A 12,397-nucleotide genomic window follows, 5' to 3' on the forward strand; every position below is an offset into this window, starting at 1 on the left:
TGCCAAGGGATTTTGACAGTGGATATACAGAGAATGTTTCCTCTTCTGAGAGGATCTAGAACTAGGGATCATTATCTAAAAATAAGGCCCCCATTTAAGATATAGATGAGCACAAAAAAAAGAATTCTCTTGGAGGTTTATGAGTATTTGGAACTCTCTTCCTCAAAGGGCAGTGGACGCAGAATCTTTGGACTATTTTTCAGACAGAGGTAGATAGATTAATTGGTAAGCAAATGGGTGAAAGATTACCATTGGTAGACCAGGAATGCAAAGTTGAGGTTACTATCAGACGGACCATGATCAAACTAAATATCAGAGTCAGCTTGAGGGGCCGAGAAGCCTACTCCTGCTCAGAATTTGTATTTTCATATGTTCATAAAGGAGGGTGACAAATTGAATCTAAATTGCTTCGGTGGCAGAAAACAAGGAGTTATGGTTGATGGATGATTTTTGTGACTGGAAGGCTGTTACCAGTGGGATTTAACAAGACTTCTTTTGTAATATATATAAAATAATAATTTAGACAATTGTAGAGAGCGTAATAAACAAATTTGTGGATGATCTAAAGTTGGTTATGGGAATGACAATGAGGAGGAAAGCTTTAGATTGCAGTAAGATAAGATGGTCTGTGGAGTTATGCAGTGACAAATGGAATTTAATTCAAAGACAATGTATTTGGGGAGGTGCAACATAGCAATGGAGGATATACAATAAATGGGAGGATATTGAGTAGTGTGGAGGAACAAGGGGATCTTGGAATGTACAATTCACAGATCCCTAAAGGTGGCAAGACAGCTCATAAGGTGTTAGTTGAAAGGCATGCAGGAAGTTTTTTGTTTATAGGACAAAATGGCATCTATAAGAACTGAGAGGTTATGCTGGAAGATTGTATAACTTTGCTTAGACCCCACAGCTGGAGTACTGTGTACGATTCTGACCACTACACCCATAGGAGAAATTTACTTACTCTGGAGAGGGCACAGAGGAGATTGTTTGAAGATGTTGCAAGAATTCTAAATTTTACGTTTTGTAGCACAATTGGATAAACTAGGGTTGATTTCATTGGAACTGAGGTGGCTGGAGGGGAGATTTAAATGACAGATATAACTTACAGTAGTATAGGTAGGTCAAGTAAATAGTAACCATCTATTTCCTTCAGCAGATTGATCCAAAACTAGCCACTACAGATTTAAGTAATTTGTAGAAAGAAAGATGAGGAAAAGCTTTTTCGCCCATTGGGTCCTAGTGGCTTGGAGCTCACTGCCTGAAAGAGTGGTAGAGAAAGAATCTCTCATCACATTTAAGGAGTACACATCTGTATTTGAAGAGGTGTGATCTGTGACACTATAAACAAAGAAATGTAAGGTCAGATTAGACTGGTTAACTCAATTTTGCTCAGTAACAGACACAATGGACTGATTGGCCTCCTTTCTTTATCATAAATTCTCTATAATTCTATGATTCTACTTCCCCATACCTACTGAAGATCCAGATCAACCCTCACCACCACCCCCAGGGCTTCCAAATGTCAGGAAAGCTCATTTTCCTGAATACTGTTAAACGTCAAATCATCTGTGGATTGCTATAACTTGTACAATCTCCACCAAAAAACAGGAAACAAAGCCAGGAGCTGTAGCTATTGAGATGTGCATGCACATATGGATTCCAAAATGCGCTAAGTTCACTCTCTGCTTCAATAAAGATATTTTTTAAGGGAGTGAGGTTAGGCATAGATTAAGGACTTTGTGCAGCAGAAATCCCAAATCCTTAGCCTTCTTTGGAGTCTGATGTATGGTCCACAAACAAAGGCCACTTTGGGCTGAATGCATGATTCAATTCACTTGTGGTATTGATCTGGTCCAGGTGTTGAAGATGGTTTCAAGACTTAGACCCAGGTGGATCAGCAAACAAACTATAGTTTTTAATATTCTGGAGCTATTCCCTTTATAAGTCAGGGACTCAGAATCCTCAATCAGTGATTCTTTACCATGGGTTTGACCCTGTAATAGTTTGGGTGTCCCATTTCTGCACTTCACCCTGCTAGAAACAGCATAACAGTTACCCGAAGCAGTTTCCATAAAAAATAAAGGCAGAGGAATTAATAAATCATATAATTTTTTAAAATGAGCAGGAAGTATAATTTTAAAATAGAGGTTAAATTATATTTGCAAATTCAGCTCCAAAAATTCTCTGAACTCTAATCATATCGCACCTGAATTATACATTTTTTTCCTGATTTCCCACATGCAGTGCCAGTGAGATCGATTAATTTCATTAAATTATTCTTCACAGACTTAATTCGGACTCTGTTAAAGCAGTTTTTTTTCATTCAGTGCCCCATAAATATACATTCATGATTAGATAACAATTAACATTGTTCAAAATACAACCAGAAATAAATTAAGCTTCAGACATTATCAACACTAACAATAGATACCAAGGAAAATTGGTTGAAATATTTCACAAATATACTGAGGTTTTATTTACTTGTATAATAAACCAGTATAAAATAATTTAAACTCATTTTTTTCACTTCTTTAGTGATTATGTAAAAATGCCTTTATGCTTTTTAGTGTGGAGATAAAAATAGAGCACTGTTTTAAAAGATATTTGGAGGAGATTTAGGCAAAGGCCTGGTTGTTATGTGACAAGTTCGGGGTCTCGAAGGACAAGGACTCTGAGCACAGTCTTAGAGTTAAATGATTAATTTACAAAGGTAAACCGGAGAAAAGGTAACGGGGCGACACACACACACCACGCACTGGTGATAGCGAGCGTGGGAAAATCGCTATAAGGGTAAAATACACACACACACACACGCACACCTGAACTGGGTAAAAGCAATCAAGGAAAAGCAATATGCTTCCCATCACCCCTTGACTCAGTGCAGGCACAGTTCCACGCCATCAGGAATCCTAATTTAAGACACTTCTAACCCTGTCAAAGTGCACATCTTACCGGTGGTCTCTCCAGTGTTGTTTCACAATTCCTCCGAGGCAACAAAGAGACAGAACCAGCACATGGGGCACTCTTTATAGTACTGGAGGGCTGGGGGTGGTCCAGCCCAGGTAGTTCAAAAGGGCCAATGGCCCGGTGCCAGCAAGAACTAATCGATCACCGAAGACCAATGGCCCGAGGGCCAGGTACAAAGGTGCTTAAAGTGGCCAATCATCAGGTGTGCACTGATGGGTGGGGTGGAACCAGGCCTTGATAGACAGTGGTGTGTCTTTCGACCAGGTGCTGGGCAGTGCTGTCACATGACAGCTCTGGCCCTCCACAATACACTGGTCAAAGCAATGGAAATAAAAAAATGTCTGGACATTGGAGAAACATGAGCAGAACAAGAAGAAATTTTGCAAGGCAAACACCAAAAGACATACAGAAGATGGATATCATCAAGGGAAAGACAGGAAGACATTTGAAAATGACAGTAGGATCCTGAACTAACTGATTGGGTTAGTGGAGATTGACAAGTGAGCAAGTTTTAGGAAGTTTGGGATGGGAGTGTGTGAAACCTTGTGTGATTGAGATACAGAAAACAGAGTTCCTAAAAGTTAAAACATATAATGTAGAATTACAAGATGTCAAACAATTTAAAGATGAAGTTCTCACTCAATCCATTGGCTTTGAATTTGAGCCCACTTTCATTGAAATAAAATGTTATTTAATTCATACCTCCATCAATTCTTCCTGGAGAAAATTTTAAATCTATTGGGACTCCAATAGGAAAGTAGATTTCATAAGCTAACAAGAACTTCATTGATTCATGTCTGGAGCTTGCTGTTCTTCCACACAACTGTGCCTTTCATTAGGAATTTTGAGTGACTGTAATGATTTCGTGTGGCCCAAGATGTGTCCTAAAATAGTCCAATGACCTAATGCTTAATACTGGTAGTTCAATTTTTATTAAGTAAAGCACCCAGGTAGCATTCAAGTAAGCTTAAAAGATTTTAAAAAAGTGATGACAAGCTGGTGTTATAGAAAGAAGCAGCATGAGGCGACAATATAAATCCTCATTGAAACATTTAAACTACTGGTGTATGTTAGAAATATTGTCCATAAAGGTCAAAAAAACAGTCAGAGCACCACAATGTCTACTGTAAAAGAATGCAAGTATTCATGGTGTGAGCTATATAATTTGCACGTATATCATGTTTACCCAGGAGAATTTGGCTAAAACAACTTCATTTCAGTTTTCAAATCATGACGCACCTATCTTGGTAAAAGATTTTATTGTAAGGGTTTGAAATTCACCTTTGTAAATACTTGTAATAAAAATAGCATTTTTGGTCTTTTGGTCTGGAAACAACTGTAGGACACATCCTTAGTCGAGGAATAATTGAATGTTAGTTTGACTTATCAGAACTCCAATTGGTCTGAGAAAATATTACAGAAAAAGACTGCTGTCGGTCATCACTGAATTGGTGAACTGAGAAATAGAAGGAATCAGTTTGCGAGGGATTCAGAGGCAAGATGGAATTATTGCAACAGCTGAAAGGAAGAATCCAAAATTGAAAATAACTTTGATTTTAAGTTTGTTTTTTTCAAATAAATGTTCTTCTCTTACTGCTCTTCATGCAGACAATGTCTTGCATTTGCTCATGGCTTCACAATTGCAAAGATGTTTCTAGAAAAACCATTCCTTGGATACAGGACTGGAAGGTGAGTGCCTATTTGATTAATGGGAATATTACAATCATGCCCAATCCCATTCAGACCTGATGACAACAAATAAGCACCATCAAGCAAGTGCGTCACTAGAAAAGCTGTCAAGACTGGGAATAAAAGCCAAGGCATTCTATATATATATAAGTATATAGGGGTGTAGTCAGGGTAGTGTTCTGGACAAAGAGGTTCAAAAGGCTAATCTATGAGTGGAGTCATGTGATTGAGGTCCAAAATGAATATTTCTCATCTGTATTTGCCAAGGAAAAGGACATGGAATGGGTACATTGATAATCTAGAGCAGGTCACTATTAAGAAGAGGTGGTGTTAGATGTCATAGAACATGTAAGGGTTGTTAAGTCCCTAGGGCTGGATGAGATCTGTCCCCAGCGAGGGAGGTAATAGCTGGGGTGCTGACAGAGGTTTTTGCAATTTGTTAGCCACAGATGATGTGCCAGAAGACTGGAGGATGGCTAATGTTGTTCCTTTATTTAAGAAGGGCAGCAGAGTTAAGCCAGGATAACTACAGGCTGGTGAGCCTTATGTCAGTAGTAGGGAAATTACTGGAGAAAATTCTAAGAGTTTATGTATAACTGGAAAGGCAGGGCTGATCAGGGATAGTCAGCATGGCTGAGTGCAGGGGAAGGCAGGGTGGTAGACATTATTTGCAAGGACTTTAATAAAGCATGGTCCTGCATGGTAGGTTGGTCCAGAAAGTTAAGGAACATGGGATCCAAGGCAAGCTGGCTAATTGAATCCAAAATTGGCATGGTGATAAGAGTCAGAGGGTGTGGTGGTAGAAGGATGCTTTTCTGATTGGAAGTCTGTGACCAGTAGTGTACAGCAGGTATAGTACTGGGACCTCTGTTGTTTGTAATATATACAGTATTAATGACTTGGATATGAATGTAGGAGGTTTGATTAGTAAGTTTGCAGATGATAAAAAATTGCTGGATTTCTGGATAATGAGGAAGTTTAGCTAAAGCTACAGCAGAATATCGATCAGATGGAAACACAAGAGACTGCAGATGCTGGAATCTGGAACAACAAACAATCTGTTGGAAGAACTCAGCGGGTCAAGCAGCATCTGTGAGAGGTAAGAATTGTCAATGTTTCGAGGGCAGGGTTTCGACCCGAAACGTCGACAATTCTTACCTCGCACAGATGCTGCTTGACCCACTGAGTTCTTCCAGCAGATTGTTTGTAGATCAAATGGAAAGTTAGGTGGAGTGTTGCTAGATGGAATTTAATCCCAACAAGTGTGAGGTGATGCATTTTGGAAAGTCAAATAGAGGTAGAACATGTACAATAAATAGTAGGGTCCTAAGGAATGCTGATAAACAGAGAGACCCTAGGGTTGAAGTCCATAGTTCCCTGAAAGTGGCAATACAGGTAGATAGGGTAGTGTAAAAGGCATACAGCATGCCAGAGAAGGTAGTGGAATCAGAAACAATCACTACATTTAAGAGACATGTAGACGGCTCCTCAAAACAAACAAGGCATAGAAAGATACACATCTAATGGTATTGGTGTAGGTGGACAAAAAGATTGGCATCAAAATGGTGGGCCGAAGGGCGCATTTCTGTGCTGTATCACTCTATGAATCTATGACTCTAAGCTGATTTATGTTCCTTTTCTAGCTCAGAGACACTGAGGTTCATTAAGTCACTTTGTCTCAGTTTAAATAACAATACAGATCAGAAAACTATTTTGAGGACATTCCTAACTGGGGTGTCTCAGTACTGCATTTTATGGGTAAGAGATCATTAAGAAACATTTTATTTTTCCAGGCAGTTAGTTGGAGCAGTTTTAATTTATTCCCTTCTCTCTTCTCTACTAATTGTAATTGTAATTGTAATTGGTTTATTAATATCACTTGTACTGAGGTACAGTGAAAAACTTGTCTTACATACCGTTCATACAGATCAATTCATTACACAGTGCATTGAGATAGTACAAGGTAAAACAATAACATGCAGAATAAAGTGTCACAGCTACAGAGAAAGTGCAGTGCAGGCAGTCAATAAGATGCAAGGTTCATAACAAGGTAGACTGTGAGGTCAAGAGGTCCGCCTTATTGTACTAGGGAACCGTTCAATAGCCTTAAAACAGCAGGATAGAAGCTGTCCTTGAGCCTGGCGGTACGTGCCTTCAGGCATTCATATCTTCTGTCCGATGGGAGAAGGGAGAATATCCAGGGTGGGTGGGGTCTTTGATTATGCTGGCTGCTTTACGGAGGCAGCGAGGAGTATAGACAGAGTCTATGGAGGGGAGGCTGGTTTCCGTGATGTGCTGAGCTGAGTCCACAACTCTCTGCAGTTTTGTGAGGTCACAGGCAGAGCAGTTTGCTGTACCAAGCCATGATGCATCCATATAGGATTGTCTCTATGGTGCGTCAATACAAATTGGTGAGTGTCAAAGGGGACATGCCAAATTTCTTTAACTTCCTGAGAAGTAGAGGCACTGGTGAGCTTTCTTGGCCATGGCATCTACATAGTTGGACCAGGACAGGCTATTGGTTATGTTCATTCCTGGGCACTTGAAACTCTCAACCTTCTCGACCTCAGCACTGTTGATGTAGACAGGAACATGTGCACTGCCCCCCTACCTGAATTCAATGACCAGCTCTTTTGTTTTGCTGACATTGAGGGAAAGGTCGTCGTCATGACATTATGTCACTAAGCTCTCAATCTCCTTCCTGTACTCTATCTCATTGTTATTTGAGATTCAGCCCACTACGGTGGCATCATCTGCAAACTTGTAGATGGAGTTAGAGCAGAATCTAGCCACATAGTATGAGTGAATAGGGAGTAGATTAGAGGGCTGAGGACGCAGCCTTGTGGGACACCAGTGTTGAGAATAATCATGCTGGAGGTGTTGCTGCCTATCCTTACTGAGTGCTGCCTATTGGTCAAGAATTCAAGAATCCAGTTACAAAGAGAGGTGTTGAGTCCCAGGTCTCAGAGTTTAGTGATGAGTTTGTTTGGAATTATAGTACTGAAGCTGGAGCTGTATTCAATAAACGATAGTTTAAATTTCTAACCTCTTCCTCTGGCATCATGACACATTGCTAGAATACAGTGCCCAATGGGAAATGGGTACCTTCCAGTGTCTTCCAAATAGTACGCTTTAACTGTGAAATATCACTAAATGTTGAAAAGCAATGTTATCACATTAAGTCTACCATACTCTTCACAGCACATTTTGGCTCAGGCTCCAGAGGTTTAATCAGGATGTCAATCAAGTACCCATCTAATATACAATTGTAAGGGGACAAAAAGTAGCCTTCCTGCCACTAAAATTAATTTTAATGCTCCTACCAATGCCTTGCTAAGATTAGCCAACTCAATTGTGATGTAGGGATTGTGACATAGCAGGTGTTTATGAAAGGAAGGGAAGAGGGGAAGTGTCAGTTTTGATTAAGTGTATATTGCTGTGCTGGAAAGAGAGGGTGTCCTGAAAATCAATGACCAAATCGACTTTCACACAATTGGGACTATTCTACAGGCCACCAACTAGTGGAAGGATAAGGAGGGGCAAACTTGCAGGGAAATTGCAGAGATGTACAAAACAAAAGCTAGTGATAGCAGGGGACATCCAATTAAACTAAAATAGTGACTGGAATAACAATAATATGCAAAGCAAAATAAAAGAAAGACTTTCTAAAGTGTGTTATGAGATTTTCTTGATGAGGACATACCTGGCCTAACAAGGAAGGAAACATCTTGGGAAATAAGTAAGGCCAAGTGGAGTGAGTGTCAGTGGGGCAATAACCTGTATCTAGAAAACATATAAGGGAATACTTTTGAAGAGGATTTTTGAAACAGGATAAAAGGTTATATGAGTAAAGGTGAGGAGATCAGAAATCATAAAGGAAAGCTACTCATGGAAGCAGAAGGCAATGACTGAGTTATTAAATGAGTACTTCAGTCTTCATCAAGGAAGATAGACATAAGAAAAAAAATAGTAACTTCAGACCAGTCAGTCTAACCCTCAGTGGTGGGCAAAAGTTGCATAACAGCTGCAGAATTAACAGTCACTTGGACAAGTGAAGAGTAATCAGAGAAAGCTGGCATGGATTTGTTAACATCTAACTAACTTCAGCGAGCTTTTCGATGAAGCAACAGAGAGTGTTCATCATGGTAATGTAGTTGATACGATAAGATAATATAAGGTATCTTTATTAGTCACATTTACATTGAAACACACAGTGAAATGCACTTTTTGCGTAGAGTGCTCTGGGGGCAGCCCGCAAGTGTCATCATGCTTCCAGCGCCAACATAACATGCCCACAACTTCCTAACCCATACGTCTTTGGATGTGGTAGGAAACCGGAGCACCCAGAGGAAACTCATGCAGACACAGGGAGAACGTACAAACTCCTTACTGACAGTGGCTGGAATTGAACCCAGGTCTATGGTATATGTAGACTTTCAAGAGGGACTTCATAAGGCTAGTCATTTAGATTGAAGACCATGGAATTAAAGGAATAGAAAACTGGCTGAGTACAGGAACTCATAATAGTGAAACACTGTTTATTGGACTGGAGAGAAGTGTAGCTAGGATCACGGCTTTTAGTTAATATACACTATTGATTTGGATCTACATGTGCAGGGCATAATTGCTCAGGCTTACAGATGGCACAAAAACCTAGAGGCATGGGAACTGTGAGGAGGATAGAAATAGACTTCAAGACTGGCTGCTGAAGTATGCCGTTAGGTAGCAGATAATATGTAAAGTTGAGAAGTAGGAACTGCTATGTTTTGGTAGGAAAAATAAGGAGAGTGGCACAAGAAGAGCAAGGTGCACAGTGACACAATAGTTAGTGTTGCTGCCTCACAGCTCCAGGTTTTGATCCTGACCTTGGGTCCTAACTGTGTGGAGTTTGCACATTCTCCCTGTAACCAAGTGGGGTTCTGCTGGGTGTTCTAATCTCTTCACACATCCCAGAGAAGAGCTGGTGCATTAATTAGCTGTGGTAGAGAAAAAAATTACTACTTTCAATGCATAAGTGGCAAAAGAATTAATGGGGGGTTTATGGGAATGTAAGAGAAAATAAGTTGCAGGGTTGCAGGGAACTAAGGAAGGGGAATTGGGACTGATGAGATTGCTTTGCTAGGAGCTGGCATTGACCAGGAAGATACCTTCTGTGTCTTAAGTAAGTAACAGTTTGCTGAAGGTGGTTATAAAAGCATATGGGATCCAGGACTATATTAACAGAGTTATTGGGTACAGGAGCGAGGAAGTTACAGTGAACATTTGTAAAATACTGATTGAACCATAAATGAAACTTGTGTCCAGTTGTGGATGCCACACTTTAGGATAGATCTAAAGGGTTTGAAGAGTGCAAGAAGCAATTTACCAAAAGGATTTGAGAGATAAGACACTTTAGTTACGTGAGTAGACTGGAGAAGCTGAAGTAGATCTCCTTGGAAGGAAGCAGGTTGGGAGGAGATCTAACAGTATTATTTAAAAACATAAAAGGGTGTAGACAGAGTAGATAGAGAAAATCTGTTCCCACTGGCAGAATGGTCTGGAACTAGGGGACCTGGAATAATGGCGCTTGGCAAAACAAATTAGAAGTGACATGAGGAAAACAGTTTTCATGCAATGAGTTTTTAGTGTCCATAATGCACTGCCAGTGAGGCAGTAGATGAGGGAGCTGGGTAAGTATCAGAAAGGAAAGAGTTTGCAGGATTATGGAGAGAACACAGAGGAGAGGGATTAGCTAGATTGCTCTTACAAAGAACAAGTATAGACTCAACTAGCTGAATAATTTTCCCATGTTGTAACCATTCTGTGATAATGTGGTACATGTCATATGTACGCCCACCAAGGCGTATTCCAGTGACTTTAAAGAAGAAACCTTAAACCAGGTGGAAAAACTGGCTGAAGCAGAGATGGCAGCCCCAGTAGACACACCTACCTCCTGAGCATCCAACTTGTTGTGTTGAGAAATCAAGCAGCAACCCAAGAATAAGCTCTGGAGGTGTCACTACCCTAATAGAGCCAATGAATGGGCTCTGACATGTAGAGCTTGTCCACGACAGCCCATGTTTAATCTGTTTCAACACAGTGTTCAAAGGATGCGAGACAAATGCCACATGGAATCAACACAGCACCAGAGGAATTCAGCAAAAATTTTATATTGCAGTTGAAGATCTCAACGGGATAAAGAGCAGAGCAGATGACATTTGGACATTGAAGGGAGGAAAACTATAGGTGTTAATAATAGGTGTTAAGCTAAGACTGTTAGCTTAACACCTATTATTGGCAAGATTTTAGAGGGAATAATCAAAGAAGAAATAGCAAGGTTAATCATGTCAGATACATTTACTTGAATTCTTTGAGGATGAAACAAACAGAGTCAATAGAGGGCAACCTGTACATGTGTTGTATTCAGATTTCCAAGGCACATTGGACAAGGTGCCACATGAGAAGCTGGTGCATAAATTAAAAGCTCATGGGATTGGAGGAAATGTTTAGCATGAATTGAAAACTGTTTATCACATAGAAAACAGAGAGTTGGAATAAATAGGTCTTTTTCAGTTTGGAAGGATGTTATCAGTTGTGTACCCCAAGGATTGGTTCTTGACCCTCAACTATTTACTATTTATATTAATGATACCTTCTCCCCGTGTCTGTGTGGGTTTCCTCCAGGTGCTCCGGTTTCCTCCCACATTCCAAAGACGTACGGCTTAGGAAGTTGTGGGCATACTATGCTGGCGCTGGAAGCATGGCGACACTTGTGGGCTGCCCCCAGAACATTCTATGCCAAAAAGATGCATTTCACTGTGTGTTTTCGATGTACATGTGACTAATAAAGGAATCTTATCTTATCTTGTCTTATCTTATGTAAGTTATCCAAGTTTGCTGATGACACAAAAATAGGTGGAAGGACAATTTGTGATGAGGATATTGTGAATCTGAAAAAAATAGATTTAGCGATTGAGTGAAAGTTTGGAGTTTAATGTGAGAAAGTGTGAGGTCATGCATTTTGGTAATGAATGAAAAGGCAGATTATTATCTAAATGCAGAAGGACCAGAAATAAATGATGTTTAGAGGGATCTAGGTGTTCTAGTGCGTGAATCAGAAAAAGCTCACAGGTAGGTACAGCAGGTAGTTAAGAAGGCAGACAGCATGTTGGCCTTTACTGCAAAGGAGCTGGAATTTAGAAATAGAGAAGTATTGTGTACAGGGTGTTGGTGGGACCTCACCTGGAGTATTTCACACAGTTTTGGTCCCTTACCTATGAAAGGATATAGTAGCATTGGAGGCAGTTTGAAAGAGATTCACTGGGCTAATTTGTGTCATATTGTCATATTAAGAGAGGCTAAACAGCCTGAGTCTATATTCTTTGGAGCCTAGAAGAATAAGGAATATTCTTATTGAAACATATAAGATTCTAAGGAAGCATGACAGGGTAGATATTAAGATGCTTTCACTAGTATGAGAGTCTCGAATAAGGGGAAATATTTACATGATGAGGGGCCAGTCATTTCTTCTTGCGGAGGGTGGTGAATCTCTGGAATTCTCTGTCCCAGAGGGTTGTGAATGTAGCTCATTAAAAGTATTCAAAGTGGATGTATTTACATATTTGAAAGATTGGGGAATTGAGGGCACTGGGGAACTGGCACAGAGGAGGAGTTGAGGCCAGGATAGATCAGCCATGATCATATTGAATGGTGGGGCAGGCTTGAGGGATCAGATACTCTGCTCCTGTTCCTATTT

Source organism: Pristis pectinata, chromosome 3 (assembly GCF_009764475.1).
Source record: "Pristis pectinata isolate sPriPec2 chromosome 3, sPriPec2.1.pri, whole genome shotgun sequence".
In the NCBI taxonomy this organism is placed as follows: domain Eukaryota; kingdom Metazoa; phylum Chordata; class Chondrichthyes; order Rhinopristiformes; family Pristidae; genus Pristis; species Pristis pectinata.